We start from the raw sequence: 13,545 nt of genomic DNA, 5'->3' as shown, positions 1-13,545 counted from the left end.
ATGAACTCCCCTATAAGCCATTGGGTGAGGGATTAACTTCCTCATGAACATTTAGTAAAAAATAAACGTTTGTTGGTTTTCACCCTACGAAGTTTATAGGGTATATCAGTGTTCAATTATGGTTTGCCAATTGTGTCATTATAATGATGTTGATTCCTTGCATGATGTGACATCTACATTATCAAATATGTGGTTAAATAACCTTGTTAAAAGAATAATGGAAATGATGCAAGGTTACATCATGAAGCTTAACTTAATGTACTGCAACAATGGTTATTAAGTTGTGTGACTTACCAATCCATTTTTAAAGTTTAGCCAATTTAATGATAATGATTTTGTCTAATAGTGAGTTAAGGAACATGCAATAGTGAATTCAGATTATTACATTTTGTAAAAATCTTCTAATCCTATGTATTTTTACATGATGTTACTAGGGGATGTTACAAGTGGTATCAGAGGGAAAGGCTGCAACACTAGCCCCTTCCGGGAATCCGTAAGTGGAAAAGTAGAGGTATGATACTAGGGGGCACTAGATCAGGTATGATTCTAACACAACTACATAATGATATATGCAGTAAACTACATTTGACATAATATGCATGATGCATGTTAATAATTATAGTGAAGAATAATAAGTGATAATGTCTTGTTTAAACTGTGGTCATGACATTTGAATCTTTATGTGGATAAATGATTAAAACCTCTGCTTTAGAAACATGAACACCCAGTAGTGATAGTAAGGTTTAACTACCAACTTGCGCATGCAATACTATTACAATAATGATTATGGTGCCTTTAAAGAACATGACTAAAGTTACAATGCACTTCTTATAAAGAATGAATGCAAGTATTGTTATGTGCGATAACGAATACATGTAAAATTTGGGGGGTTTTCCTTAAAGATGAAAATAGAATGTTTTAAAAGATGTTGAAAGAACCCCTTCAAATTTTAAAGATAAACAATGATTGTAATGGCTAAATGATGATTTATTCTTGGCATGTTTGAATTTAAGATGGTTGGTAGCATTGATTAGTTAGTATTGCATGACTAACTATTAAATTTATATGCATGAATCAATTTTCATTGAAAGATTATTACAAGTTGTAAACAAAGTGGTTGTGGAAGTTTACTTCATGTTGTCGGTCTATTAGTAACAATACATCGTTGAATTTGGGGTTGTTTTTATTGCTACTTATTAATGATAAATCAATGCTTTAAATGAATAAATATTTGCATAGGATTTTATGCATAATAGTATTGTATGCAAGAAAATACAATGATTGCAAACATGATTACTTGATGTTGATAAGAACTTTCGGAATATTGTGTGCTATTTATACACTGCATATATATTACTACAAGTTCTCAAAACTTATTAAGAACTTATATCATGATATTGTAGTGTCATTAAACCAACTAATGTATTATTATGTCAGGACTTATGGCTTTGCATAAGAACTTGCACAAATGATAGTTTCTACGATGAGAGGAATGAAGATTATTTGATAGTAATATAATATATTGGTATGTAGGAGATAGATTATGTATGTTCTACCAGCTTAAAGATATAACTAGTAGTATTCAGATGATGTTGATTACCTTGTTTTTTTCAAACTTTACAATTGATGGTTCAATGATAATATAGTTGGTATGCATCCTACATCTAACGTATATGTTAATTTAATCTTTTAGAAACTCATTCAGTGTGTGAGTATTGTAGTGACATTACATATTATGGTTATCATGTTGTGTACAAGTGGCATCTTCATTGTCATCACTAAACAAAAATTTGGATGACATTTGAAACTGTTGGCATTACTAATTTGTTTAGTCAAGAGATGTCTATGTGATTGACTTGAATTTGGCAATGTTGCATAATGATTTATTATTAAATGCATATGTATAAATGAAAGGTCATTTTGGATTAGATATAACTATGGTAATATCAATGAATAAAATCTTATTCCCTTAACTTTTGTAATGGAATACCAACTTCATCAAAACTTTTGTTTTAAAATTCCTTGGATGTAGCATCTCAAAGATGTGTCCTTATTTATTATGCTTACTATAATGCATAGAAATGGTTTATGAAAAGTAAAAAAAACAATATATATCTACTATGATGCATGTGAAAGTGAAATGCATCTTAAATGTAATTTTTTTTTCATAAAGTATTTTGTAGAAAGTATGGTTTATTAAAAACGGTTTTCGATAATTTTGTTGATGCGATTAAGAGAGGGTATCTTAATGGGAACATAAGAACCTGTGAAAGGTAAAAACGTTGCAATGTGATTTGCAACTGCAAATGAGGAGGTACCTGTTATGATATGCAAAATTGGTATTGTTTCTGTAAAATTTCATGCTAATAATTATGTTGGAAATTTGAATTAAGTACCAGTTGCATGATATGAAATGTCAGTTATAATTTCCCTGTCAAATTTAACTTTACAAAAACTATGGGACCCATGCTAAGGGACATGTATGAATGCATGATGTACATAAATGTTCCCTTTTCTTTAATTATCATGCAAAAATGGTCGAATATGTAAATTACAACGCAAAAGGTGTTAAAGATAATTTCACATACTAGATAGTTATGGACAGTTGTGAAAGGCCAGTAAGCCTTGGGTCGATGGTGGTTTTCAGGCTGAATTTCCTTTCCCTAGGGATAAATGGTCTATGTAAGGGAAAATACTCGGCCAAGGTAGTGAAGAGGGGAAAAATCATGAGGAAACTATGTTGATTTTTTAGTCTTTTGGAGGATGCCAAAAATTCCCCATGGATAGGACACTACCAAGAGGAAGCCTATTATGGACTTTGTACAATCATTAGAATTATTGAGCTATTTGGCCATTGGAATTTGAAGTTGAACCCTATGTGGTAAGTGGAATCCTAGGCTATACTTGGTGTGGTCGGAGAGCCCTAGGTACACCTGGTATGGTATTTGTCAAGGAAAAGTTATATGGATGTGAAAATGGCTCAATATAGTTTTGAAAACTAGTTCCCATTGGTTGGTAAGAACATTCTTTTTCCACTATGGTTATCATAGCAAAACAAATTAACTAGTCAATTATTTGTTTTGTGAAAATGACTTTTCTCTATGATTGTGTAAGGATTTTATGTATATCCTGATAGGAAAGGAGTCCAGTGCTCAAAAGGGAATTGCTAGAAGTGTAATTTACTTTATTGTATTACCTATATAGTGAATTTCTTTAGTAGGGGTTAAGACATTATGCACTTATTATAGTTGTTGATCATTTTGATGATTAGAGAGTTAGGTGCACTCTGAGTAATTGTGGAAGTACTATGATTAAGATATCATGTGACACTATATAAGTAATTAATGATTGAAAATGTTGTGATTATTGTGATTATATTGAATTTGTTGATCATACATTATAGGGTGCTTTCCTTGGGGCTATGGAACCACCCTAGGTGCTTGTTGACAGGTTGTCAAACCACTCTTAGAGTGGTTGTCGCAAATGAGAAACTACCTGTAGTTAAATTTTTTACATATAGCAACCATGAATTCCAAGAATAATTGGTAAGTAATAATGAGTCAGTATAGAGACTTTATTTATTTTTTCTATGAAATTGAAAGATGGCTTAGTGATGGAAAGTAGATATTTCATATTTTGTAGTTGTAAATGCTTATAACTATGAATAAAATAATTTTGTTTTTTCTTATTGGTATTTCTTAGAAATAAAACCCTTCATTTCAAAAAGGGAAGGATTCCCTTTTTGGTTGTTTTGATTATTATATCATGAGTAAAAATTAATGATAAACATCGAGAATGGTATTTTCTTTAGGGGCGAGAATGTAATGTCGTTGCTATAAACTTCTCTAAAACTCTCTTAAAGATCATATTGTGAAAAATTATTAGTTTAATTTATATATATATATATATATATATATATATATATACATTTTATCAAGAATAAGTTACAAGTAAAATGAGTTATTCATAAAATTATTTCATTCATTATCCATCATAAAATATATGCTCTAAAAAGGATGGGGAGGACTATTGATAAAAAAGGATGTTGATTGATAAAAAAAGATGTTGATTGACTCATGTTGCAATATACTTTCATTATATTGATTGTGTTGGTGAAAATTGTCTTCTATAGTGAGACTATTTTCTTCCATAGACTGATGAATAAATGGATTCAATAGTCACTAAAATAACGAGTAACAATCGAGTGAAATAAGTCTTTGCACCCATCCTTCATAAGGAAAATCTCAATTATGAAATTTATATTTTATACAAGATGACAACTATTTATCAAGAGTGAAAAGGCTAAACCCTTCTCTGCAAGGGATGTGTAGATGTTATGGAGGAAATATGAGTTAAAAGCTACCATGGGAATCAAGATGGATGGGATTAGAGCCGATGAGTGGGAACCTCATTGTATATCGATGGTTTGTTCCACCAGATTGTGTTTACTTTCTCTATCAAGTAAGTTTATTACTCATTCTAGTCAACATGAATAAAGATGGGGCATGTAGCTAAGTTTATTAATCTCTCTTCCTTATTTTATATAGATGTTGGTGATCGTCACTATATGGCATGTGCTAGAGCTTATTATTTTTTAATCGGTAGTGCCCTTCTTGGAAGACTCCCATCGATTCTCATGCACAAAGAAATAATTCATGGTATTTCTTATAATTCTATTATAATTATAATTTGCATAAAAAGGTTGCAATATTACAAGTATGGACATTGAATAACGACAGTTTCACTTAGTTTGTTCATGGAAAAAGATGCCTGCCTTTTGATAAACACTTTTTCCAAAATATTATATCGAGACCCATAGATTGGTTGAATACTCTTAGCCTTTAATATATGTATATTTCATTATTTATATTTTGTTTTGAGCTTGGGGGTAAATGTGGTTAGTCTATTATTCTTTATAATTGGAATGTAGTTTGGTTAACATTTTTGAGCCCATAGATAACAACTATTTTGGAAAATATTATTTTTGCATTCAAGTATAATAGCCATAATGTTAGTTTCTTGTAGAAAATGGTATGTTTGAAATCTACAATAATAGTTATTATGGGAAAGATTGTGTATTTGCATTGTGTACTTTTGTGCAATAATAATAGCTATGGTGCTAAATTCCTTGAAAAGGGAATATGTCTTTTAATTTTGATAGATTCCTTAAAGAAGGTATAGGTATTACATACAGGTGCCTGTTGCCCAAGCTATCCCTTCATATCTAGGTCATCTACCTACGAAATTTAATCAGAAGTTTCCTTTTGCGACTACTCTTGAAATTCTAGATTTAACTCATTACTAACAACCCCATTACTTATTTTCCATGCTGGTTGATTATTCCCATTAATTTGTCTTATAATATCCAAACATTCAATGGGAATCCAAGAGAAGACCTATTGATGCATGTTGTGATGTATCATCTATGGTGTTCATCCAATTGACTTAATGATGATTCCATCCAACTCTGTGTTTTACAACAAACACTTATGGGTACCACAACTAAATGGCATATTGAATTACCTAGAGTATTGTTTGACAACTTCAACACTTTAGCCACTACCTTCGTCACACATTTCCAGTTTTAAATACGAAATTGGAACAGAACTATTGACTAACTTGAAACAATCAGAATCTACTCACATTTTAGACCATATTCATGAGTGGAGATGTCGTCACCAGTTGGTCAAGACTTATGTTCCCGATTAGTTGTTAGCGGAATGGTTTGTCAAATTTTTGTTATCTCCCAAAACAAAAGATATTGCCAAAGATGGAGTCGTGACCGAAGAGAAAGTTATTGCTCCTACTCAGAATTTAGATATGGTTTATATCCAATCAGGCACGCTCTATGATAAGATAACAAATGCTTTGAGACCTTTTCATATTGTTCCTCTGCCACCTGCTAAAGAATATCATGTTACTAATGGAATTATAGGTTCTTCTAGTTCGGAGTCAGTGAGAAAACCATCTGGGATTTCTCTTGCTTCTCCTACACAAAACTCTCCATCTCATCCTCCTACAACTCTTCTTCTGATATAAATGTCATCTCATCTGATAAAGTCAAGTCTCAATAACAACCTGGAAGCAAGAAGAAAGGTAAAGGTAAGAAAAAGAAAGACACCTCACCGCAGTACAAAAAAACAAATTCATCTTCTGATGAGAAATGAAAGCCTCGATACCCATGTTTGATTTGTAACGAGGATCACTTTACACGTGATTTTCCACACCACGTTGAAATGAATCAGTTTCTTAAATCATCCACTTCTCCTGCTGTGCTAACCAACCCATTTCCAAATTGGGAAACTCATATGTTTTCCCGGGATTCCTCTTCCTCTAACACAGCTTTGATGCTTTCCTCCTCAAAGCTGAAATCCAATGTCATGGTGGCCACTTAGAATAAGGAGTATGGTAATGCGAATCCATTGAACAATCAGGCTACTAATCAACCTACCAGTTCGAAACCACTTTCATCTTATCCTATTCGAGCTCTGGTTCCTACAGAATTGACTATTAAGCCTTTGAAGGGTGTTATCCATAAGTCTGCTTTCAACCTCGAGAGTTTCTCAAAATTATAACACAGTTGAAGACTTCGCTCAGTCCCTTTCGGCTATGTCGAATCTCGCGGTGTTGCAAAACCGCCTCGCACAAAAAAGGCCTTATTTTCATCTCTCAGATGTGTCGATCCATGGATTCTAGCCTAGTGGTTTTATCTCATGAAAAACATACCCCTCAACTCTGGCTCAGTTAGCTTTTATGATCTTGGCCATAGTCCATGGTAAGAAAATTCATCGTTCTATTATGGACGAGGAAGCCTCTACTTGCATCATGTCCTTCTCTTGGTGGAAGGCCATTGGTTCACCCCAACTGAGTCAATCATCCACCATATTAAAAACCTTTGATGGAAGGACGTACAAACCCTGTGGGATTCTAAATTCCCTCCAAGTGAAATTTGGGGCAAAGCCATCTCTATTGAGGTAGAAATTATTGATGGACCTTTGGACTAAAATCTTCTACTGGGACACATGGGTTTGTGATATGGCTACCATCGTTTTGACTTACTTCCAAATAATCGCCTTTCCACATAAAGGCAGAATCATGGCCATAGATAAACTCACCTTTTTCGTCTCTAATTCCAATGTTACTAGAAGTGTCCCTCTTGTAGGGGAATCCCTAAATTCTTATCACCTTTTTAGAGTTGGTTTATAGAAGGATTCATCGCTTATGGGAAATTTTTCACTCCCTCCCCCTCCCCTTCTCAACTCCTCCACTTTGGTTGTTTATATCAACATGATATCATCATCTATGATCCTGGCTGATTCATGGATTGTCCTTGGTGAAAATGGCATCAAAATTTTTGGTGACCGCATTCCACTTAGCCCCATTGAGAAATATTAGAAAGTGATATTCTCGACATGTAAGACCCATACTTTTTCTTCAATTAATTGGGTAGATGAATCACTAGATTATGGCATGCACTTTGGTCATTTCTCGAATACATTCTCTATCGACGAAAGCATCATGGAGATCATGATGCCAGATGATGCACTGTGGAATGAACATCATCATCGTTCCTCCTTCCTATATACCATTGAAGATAATTTATGTGGTTTGTACCTATGTAATCTTATCGAACCCTTTACAAATTATGTTTCCATTCATAAGATCAACTCAGAAAAGAACATTTCGAATATCAAAGAAACCATTCCTCTTGATATTTCGATTAAACTAGGAATATTCAAAAATTTATACATCAAAACATCTTGCACTTCATCTGAAGTCAAGATTAATCGAGCCCATTTTCGTGAGTTTAGAGATGTCTTTGCCTATACATACGAGGAAATGGTAGTTATCAACTAGAATATATTAGTGCACAAAATCAAGACGTACCCTAATGCCCAACCCATCCGGCAGTGCCTCCATTTGGTCCATCCCAAGAAGGGTGTTGGGATAAAATATGAAATTGAAAAGCTTATTTGGGATGGTTTCATATACCCCGTTCCTTTAACTAATTGGGTATGGAACACTACCCTTGTCATGAAGAAACAAAGCACGATCTGAGTATGTGTTGATTATCAGGATGTAAATCGATCTTGTCTAAAGGACAATTACTCGACCCCGTTTATTGACAAGATTGTTGATGACTGCATTGGTTGTGATATTTATTCATTCATGGATGGATTCTTGAGTTATAATCAGATCAAAATTCTCCTGGAAGACAAACCTAAAACCACATTTATTTTCCCCTGGGTACTTTTCTTATAAAAAGCTCCCTTTCAGGTTAAAGAATGCAGGGCCACATTTTAACATGCGATGGACTACGCTTTCCATGAAATCAAGCACATCAAACAACCCTATTTGGATGATCACCCTGCTCACTCTAAGCGTCGGGCTGATCAACCCATGCATTTACGAGCCATCTTAATACGGTATGTGCACTAAGATGCAGACCTAGGCCTTTGCGAGCACAGCTACGGAGCCTTTCCCGTCCTCCAAAATACAGACCACAAAGGTATCACACAGACCTAGATCTGTCCCAATACATCTTTTGATGGTTTCCTTATTTATTATTTATCCCTATATATACTATTACATGAGGGATTCACATCGTTAAATTACCATGGACCCAATACCATGGCTTCTGAAATACGAGGGGCTATGGCCCAAAACCCACAACTTTACAATATTTTAATGCTTTTACAAAAAGGAATGGGATTTGTCGCAAAGCTCTAATGCTGCACAGTGAGTTTTCTGTGCGGTCTTCATCGTGCTCTGCTGCTCTACTATGCGGTTCACTTCGTACTCTGCGACATCCTTTCTACTGTGCACTTCCACAAAACTTGGATTTCTTACCAAAATCTACCCAAAATCTAGCCAAGTTGGGTTGTGCTCAACACAGACACATGTAAATATAAATAAAAATGTTTTTATAGTTATGTAATTTTAATTAATCCATGTGTGGTGTTAATAAGAGGCATGTCTCAAAACTTTGTATGTGTTCTAATTATGCGCATCAGAAGGTGCTTGAAGCATAACTAGTAAAATATTTATTATTTGGATATTAGGGTTTACTAATACTAGTGTTTGTAGCAAAGGATTGTACGTCATGTGAAGGACAAACAAATAAATAGTGGTCCACACAATTGAAGGAATTTCAATAGTAGGATAATCCATTGACGGAAGCAACCAGGCCACAAAGACATAATTTTCAAGGGTTTGTGGGTAATTGATATCATGATTAATGTAATAGCTTCTAGCTAGTTATGTTGTATTTAAGATTATATTTCTTTGTAATATTTTATGACAAAGGGATGCACTCCCTTACAACCATTGAGTTAGGGGTGAACACCCTAACGAGACGTTTAATAAAATAAAATGTTTTCTAGTTTTTCCCTATAGAGTTTCTAGGGTTTATTGGTGTCTATTGATGTGTTTGTCTATTGTGCCATTCTAATGTCATTGCTTCCTTACATGAAGTTAAAACTTACATCATCAAACATTTGATTAACTAGCCTAATTAAATGAATGGTGATAATGATGTAAGATTACAACAAGGAGATTTATGTTAATATATTGTAATAATGGTTGTTATGGTTATGTAACTTATTATTCCATTCCTAAAGTTAGTCTATGTAATGATGAATATTCTATGTAATGGTTAGTTAAGGGTATGGAATAAGTGATTTAGAATTTGCATGCTAGTAAATTATGAGAAAATTGTCTAATCCTATGTGTTTTTACAAAAGGTTTATTGGTGTATGTTACAACCGTTGTCCAAAACTAAGCTAAAAGAGAAAGACATGAAAACCATAGAGAGTTTGCGGCATGCAACCCAAATAGAGGGGAAACCAATGGACAAATTCAAACCATAGAAAATTTCAATCATTACGTGATAATGAGTTAAGAGAATGAATCATTACAATGATATAGAGTTTGTTTCATGCTAAGGGAAACCAATAGCAAGATTCAGACCATAACTAGCATTGTCCAAAGTTGAGCTAAAAGATCTAGATATGAGAACCATAGAGTTTGTGGCATGCAATCCCAATAGAGGGGAAACAAGTGGCCAAATTCAAATCATACCAAAGTTCAATCATTGTCCAACAATGACTTGAAAGAATGAAGAATGATAACAGTAAAGACTTTGTGACATGTTAGGGGAAACCAATAGCCAAATTTAAATCATAAGTCAACATATGAGACAATCTCGAAATGAACTTGGAATTGAAATAAACTTATATATATAGCGGAGAGAGCCAATGTCCCTATTTAACTCACGTGCATATAGAACTAAATAACCAAAAAGAGATTACGACTAAAAACTTAGCATTAGGAGAACAAATAAGAATTTAGATTGATTGGTTAACAACCTCTCTATTACTTTACTTTTTTTACAATAATATATTTGTAAAATTAAAGGATAAATTTTTGAATTATTATATTTTGTTTATAATACTTAAAATAAAAATTAAACATATATATATTTTTAAAATTCAAAATTCCAATAAATTTATGAACATAATTAATATTTTAATGAGTATAGTGACTAAAGATATATAAAGCTTTTAAGATCATAACTACACTCTTAAGGAATACTATTCAAATCATAACTACATGGTTGGGTGCATCCACTAGGATGCCTTTAATAAAACATGGATTGTTAGAGAAGTTTTGTAGTTAAATCCATAGTGGTTTTTATAGACATTAATCATCATTTTATTAATCTTAACTCTATATAACAATTATATTGAATTAACGTTAATTTTGTAATTTTTAAAATAAAATAATTTTGTATCTTTATAGAAAGGTTGCCCCCTCTCCCCTACCCTATTTGGCATTTACATTGATAAGCTTGATGGCTATTTAGAGGAATAGGGATGTGATGGCACAATCTTAGTTGGGATAGTCGTCATCCTTCTTCTCTATGCTGACGATATTGTTCTTTTGGCAAGGTGGCCATCTGATCTTGATAAGAAACTCAAGCTTCTTAAGGATTTATGCTCTACCATGGGTATGATTGTTAACACTGACAAAACAAAAGTTATGATTATCAAATCCAAGAAGGACACTTATGCCAATTTTATGTATGACAATAATAACTTGGAGGAAGTGTATTCTTACAAGTACCTAGGAATTGATATTCATCACAAGCTCAACTGGAACCATAGCATTGAGAAAAGGATTAATGGGGGGTGGAAAGCTTATTTTGGTCTTGAAAATAATTGTAAAACAAGAAACCTCGTTATGTGGGATAAAAAGAAGTTCCTCTTTGAAACTTTAGTCACTCCTATTATCTTATATGGCCGTGAGGTTTGGGGTTGCAGCATCTCCAGAGAATCATGGAGAAAGATTGAGCAAATCTAGAAGCATTTTATAACTTATAACCTAAAAATTAAAAGTAATACACCCTATCCTATTCTCCTTATAGAAGCAGTTATTTCCCCTATTGAGAGCCTAGCTATGATTAGGTTTCTGCTGTACAAGCACAAACTCAATAACATAGATGTTCATAGACTTCCTAAGCTAGCTTTAAATTACAGCCAAAACCACCTAAGGCTCAATCGAGGGTGGCATAAAGACACAAGGGCCTGGTTAAACTATTGGGAGGTCAACGAGAATGATGCGTTGCAAAACATAAATAAGATTAAAGATACTATTACGTCTAAGTTCAAAGAAAAAATGTGGTGTGAGAAAGATTTAGCAGCTAAAAGAAAATTAAGTTATTCTAAAATGGTCATCAACCCCACCCTAGAAGATCAAAAGTATCTATCTATTTTAACTAGCTCAAAGAAGAAAATTATATAGCAAAGATTAGAACAAATTCTCATGAGCTCCATAGTGAAATAGGTCATTGGCAGTTCCTAAAATGCCATGGATGGAAAGCATCTGCCATATATGTGAGAATAGGGACAATGAGGATGAAAACCACTTCCTCTTAGAGTGCCCCACGTACAACCACATTAGATCTCAGTTTCACAATCTTTGTTACAATACTGACCTTCCTAGCCTTTTAGAATGTCAAAATTTTAGTGAGATCGGGAGGCTTCTCTCCAAGCTTTTTGAGCATAGGAATAAAATCTTAAATCAAAATAATAATTGGTTTCTTTAGGTCCGATATACCAATGTTTGGTCTCAGCGATCGTTTCATCATCATCATCATCATCATCATCATCATCATCATCATCATCATCATCATCATCATCATCATCATCATCATCATCATCATCAAAACAAACCATTTATATACTTATATACTTATATTTTTATATTTAGTTTATAAAGTTATATAAAAAATCGAACATATTATTACTTTTTAAAATATTTTCAAATTAAAATTAAAATATTATATTATATTTAATATAATTAAAAAATATTAATAGAAATTTACCGAAACTTTAAATTTGATAAGTATTAGAGATTAATTTAAAAAACATTATCTTTTAACCAAAAAAATCATTTCAAATTATTTTTAAAATAATATTTTTTATAAATATATAAAAAAATTTATATGAAAAATAAATTTAAATCATATTTTGATTTTTAAATTCACAATATTATATTAAAAAATTTAATTTATATTGTGTAAAATTTTATTATATCATTAAAAATATTATTAAAATAATATAACTATATAAATTAAATGGTTAGATGTCAATAAAACTTATCTAATAACATTTTTTATTTTTTCTAGATTAAAAAAAACATAAAAATTATATTAAATATAAGTTTATTTTAAATTATTATTATATTATTAGGTTTGTGTAATAAAAATTTCTAAATTTTAATTTAATTATCATTAATTATAAATTATTAGTAAGATTTAATTTTTACATGACATAAATCTCAACTTTTAATTTACGAATATTATTTAGATATTCTATAATATTTTGTGGAAATAAATTTATATCATCCACTTAATAATTATTAATAACTTAATTAAAATTCTAAAAAGTATACTTTAAATTGAATATAAATAAAATTATTAATTTATATATATATATATATATATATATATATATATATATATATATATATATATATATATATATATATATATATATATAAATTGTACTTCTTTATCATCTTAACAGCATGTGAAAGGGATCCATTGATGACCTCTCGGGCTATATCACTGCGTGCACATGCGAGGTACTGATCATTGCCCTAGTATCCCTCTGCAAGATAGGGGTCGAATGCCCTCCTCGTGTCCTCCCCGAAGAGAATCCTGACGGTGTGGTGAAGAAGAATCCCTAGAGCCCTTCCTCTTGCTCACTAGGTTCCTAACACTTTGACAGTAGTACAATGCCCCTAACGCTGCTAACACTTCGACAATGGTACAATTCTCCTTCACCTCTTCTGCGATAGGCCGCTTTATTCCTTCATATCAAGGATTTCCATTGAGAGAAATGGGTGTATACTGTTTCAATACATTAATGGAATTATAGTTCCAGAAATATTAGTTACCTTGAAATTCTAAGGATTTTAATGAGAATTTTGTTATTAAATAAATTAGATTAGCTATATGAATATATCTGTTTTAGAAATATA

This window comes from Pinus tabuliformis, chromosome 7 (genome assembly GCF_031772625.1).
Source record: "Pinus tabuliformis cultivar Carrire ecotype Pingquan chromosome 7, CPIR1, whole genome shotgun sequence".
Classification (NCBI taxonomy): domain Eukaryota; kingdom Viridiplantae; phylum Streptophyta; class Pinopsida; order Pinales; family Pinaceae; genus Pinus; species Pinus tabuliformis.
This window is presented reverse-complemented; position numbering follows the sequence as displayed.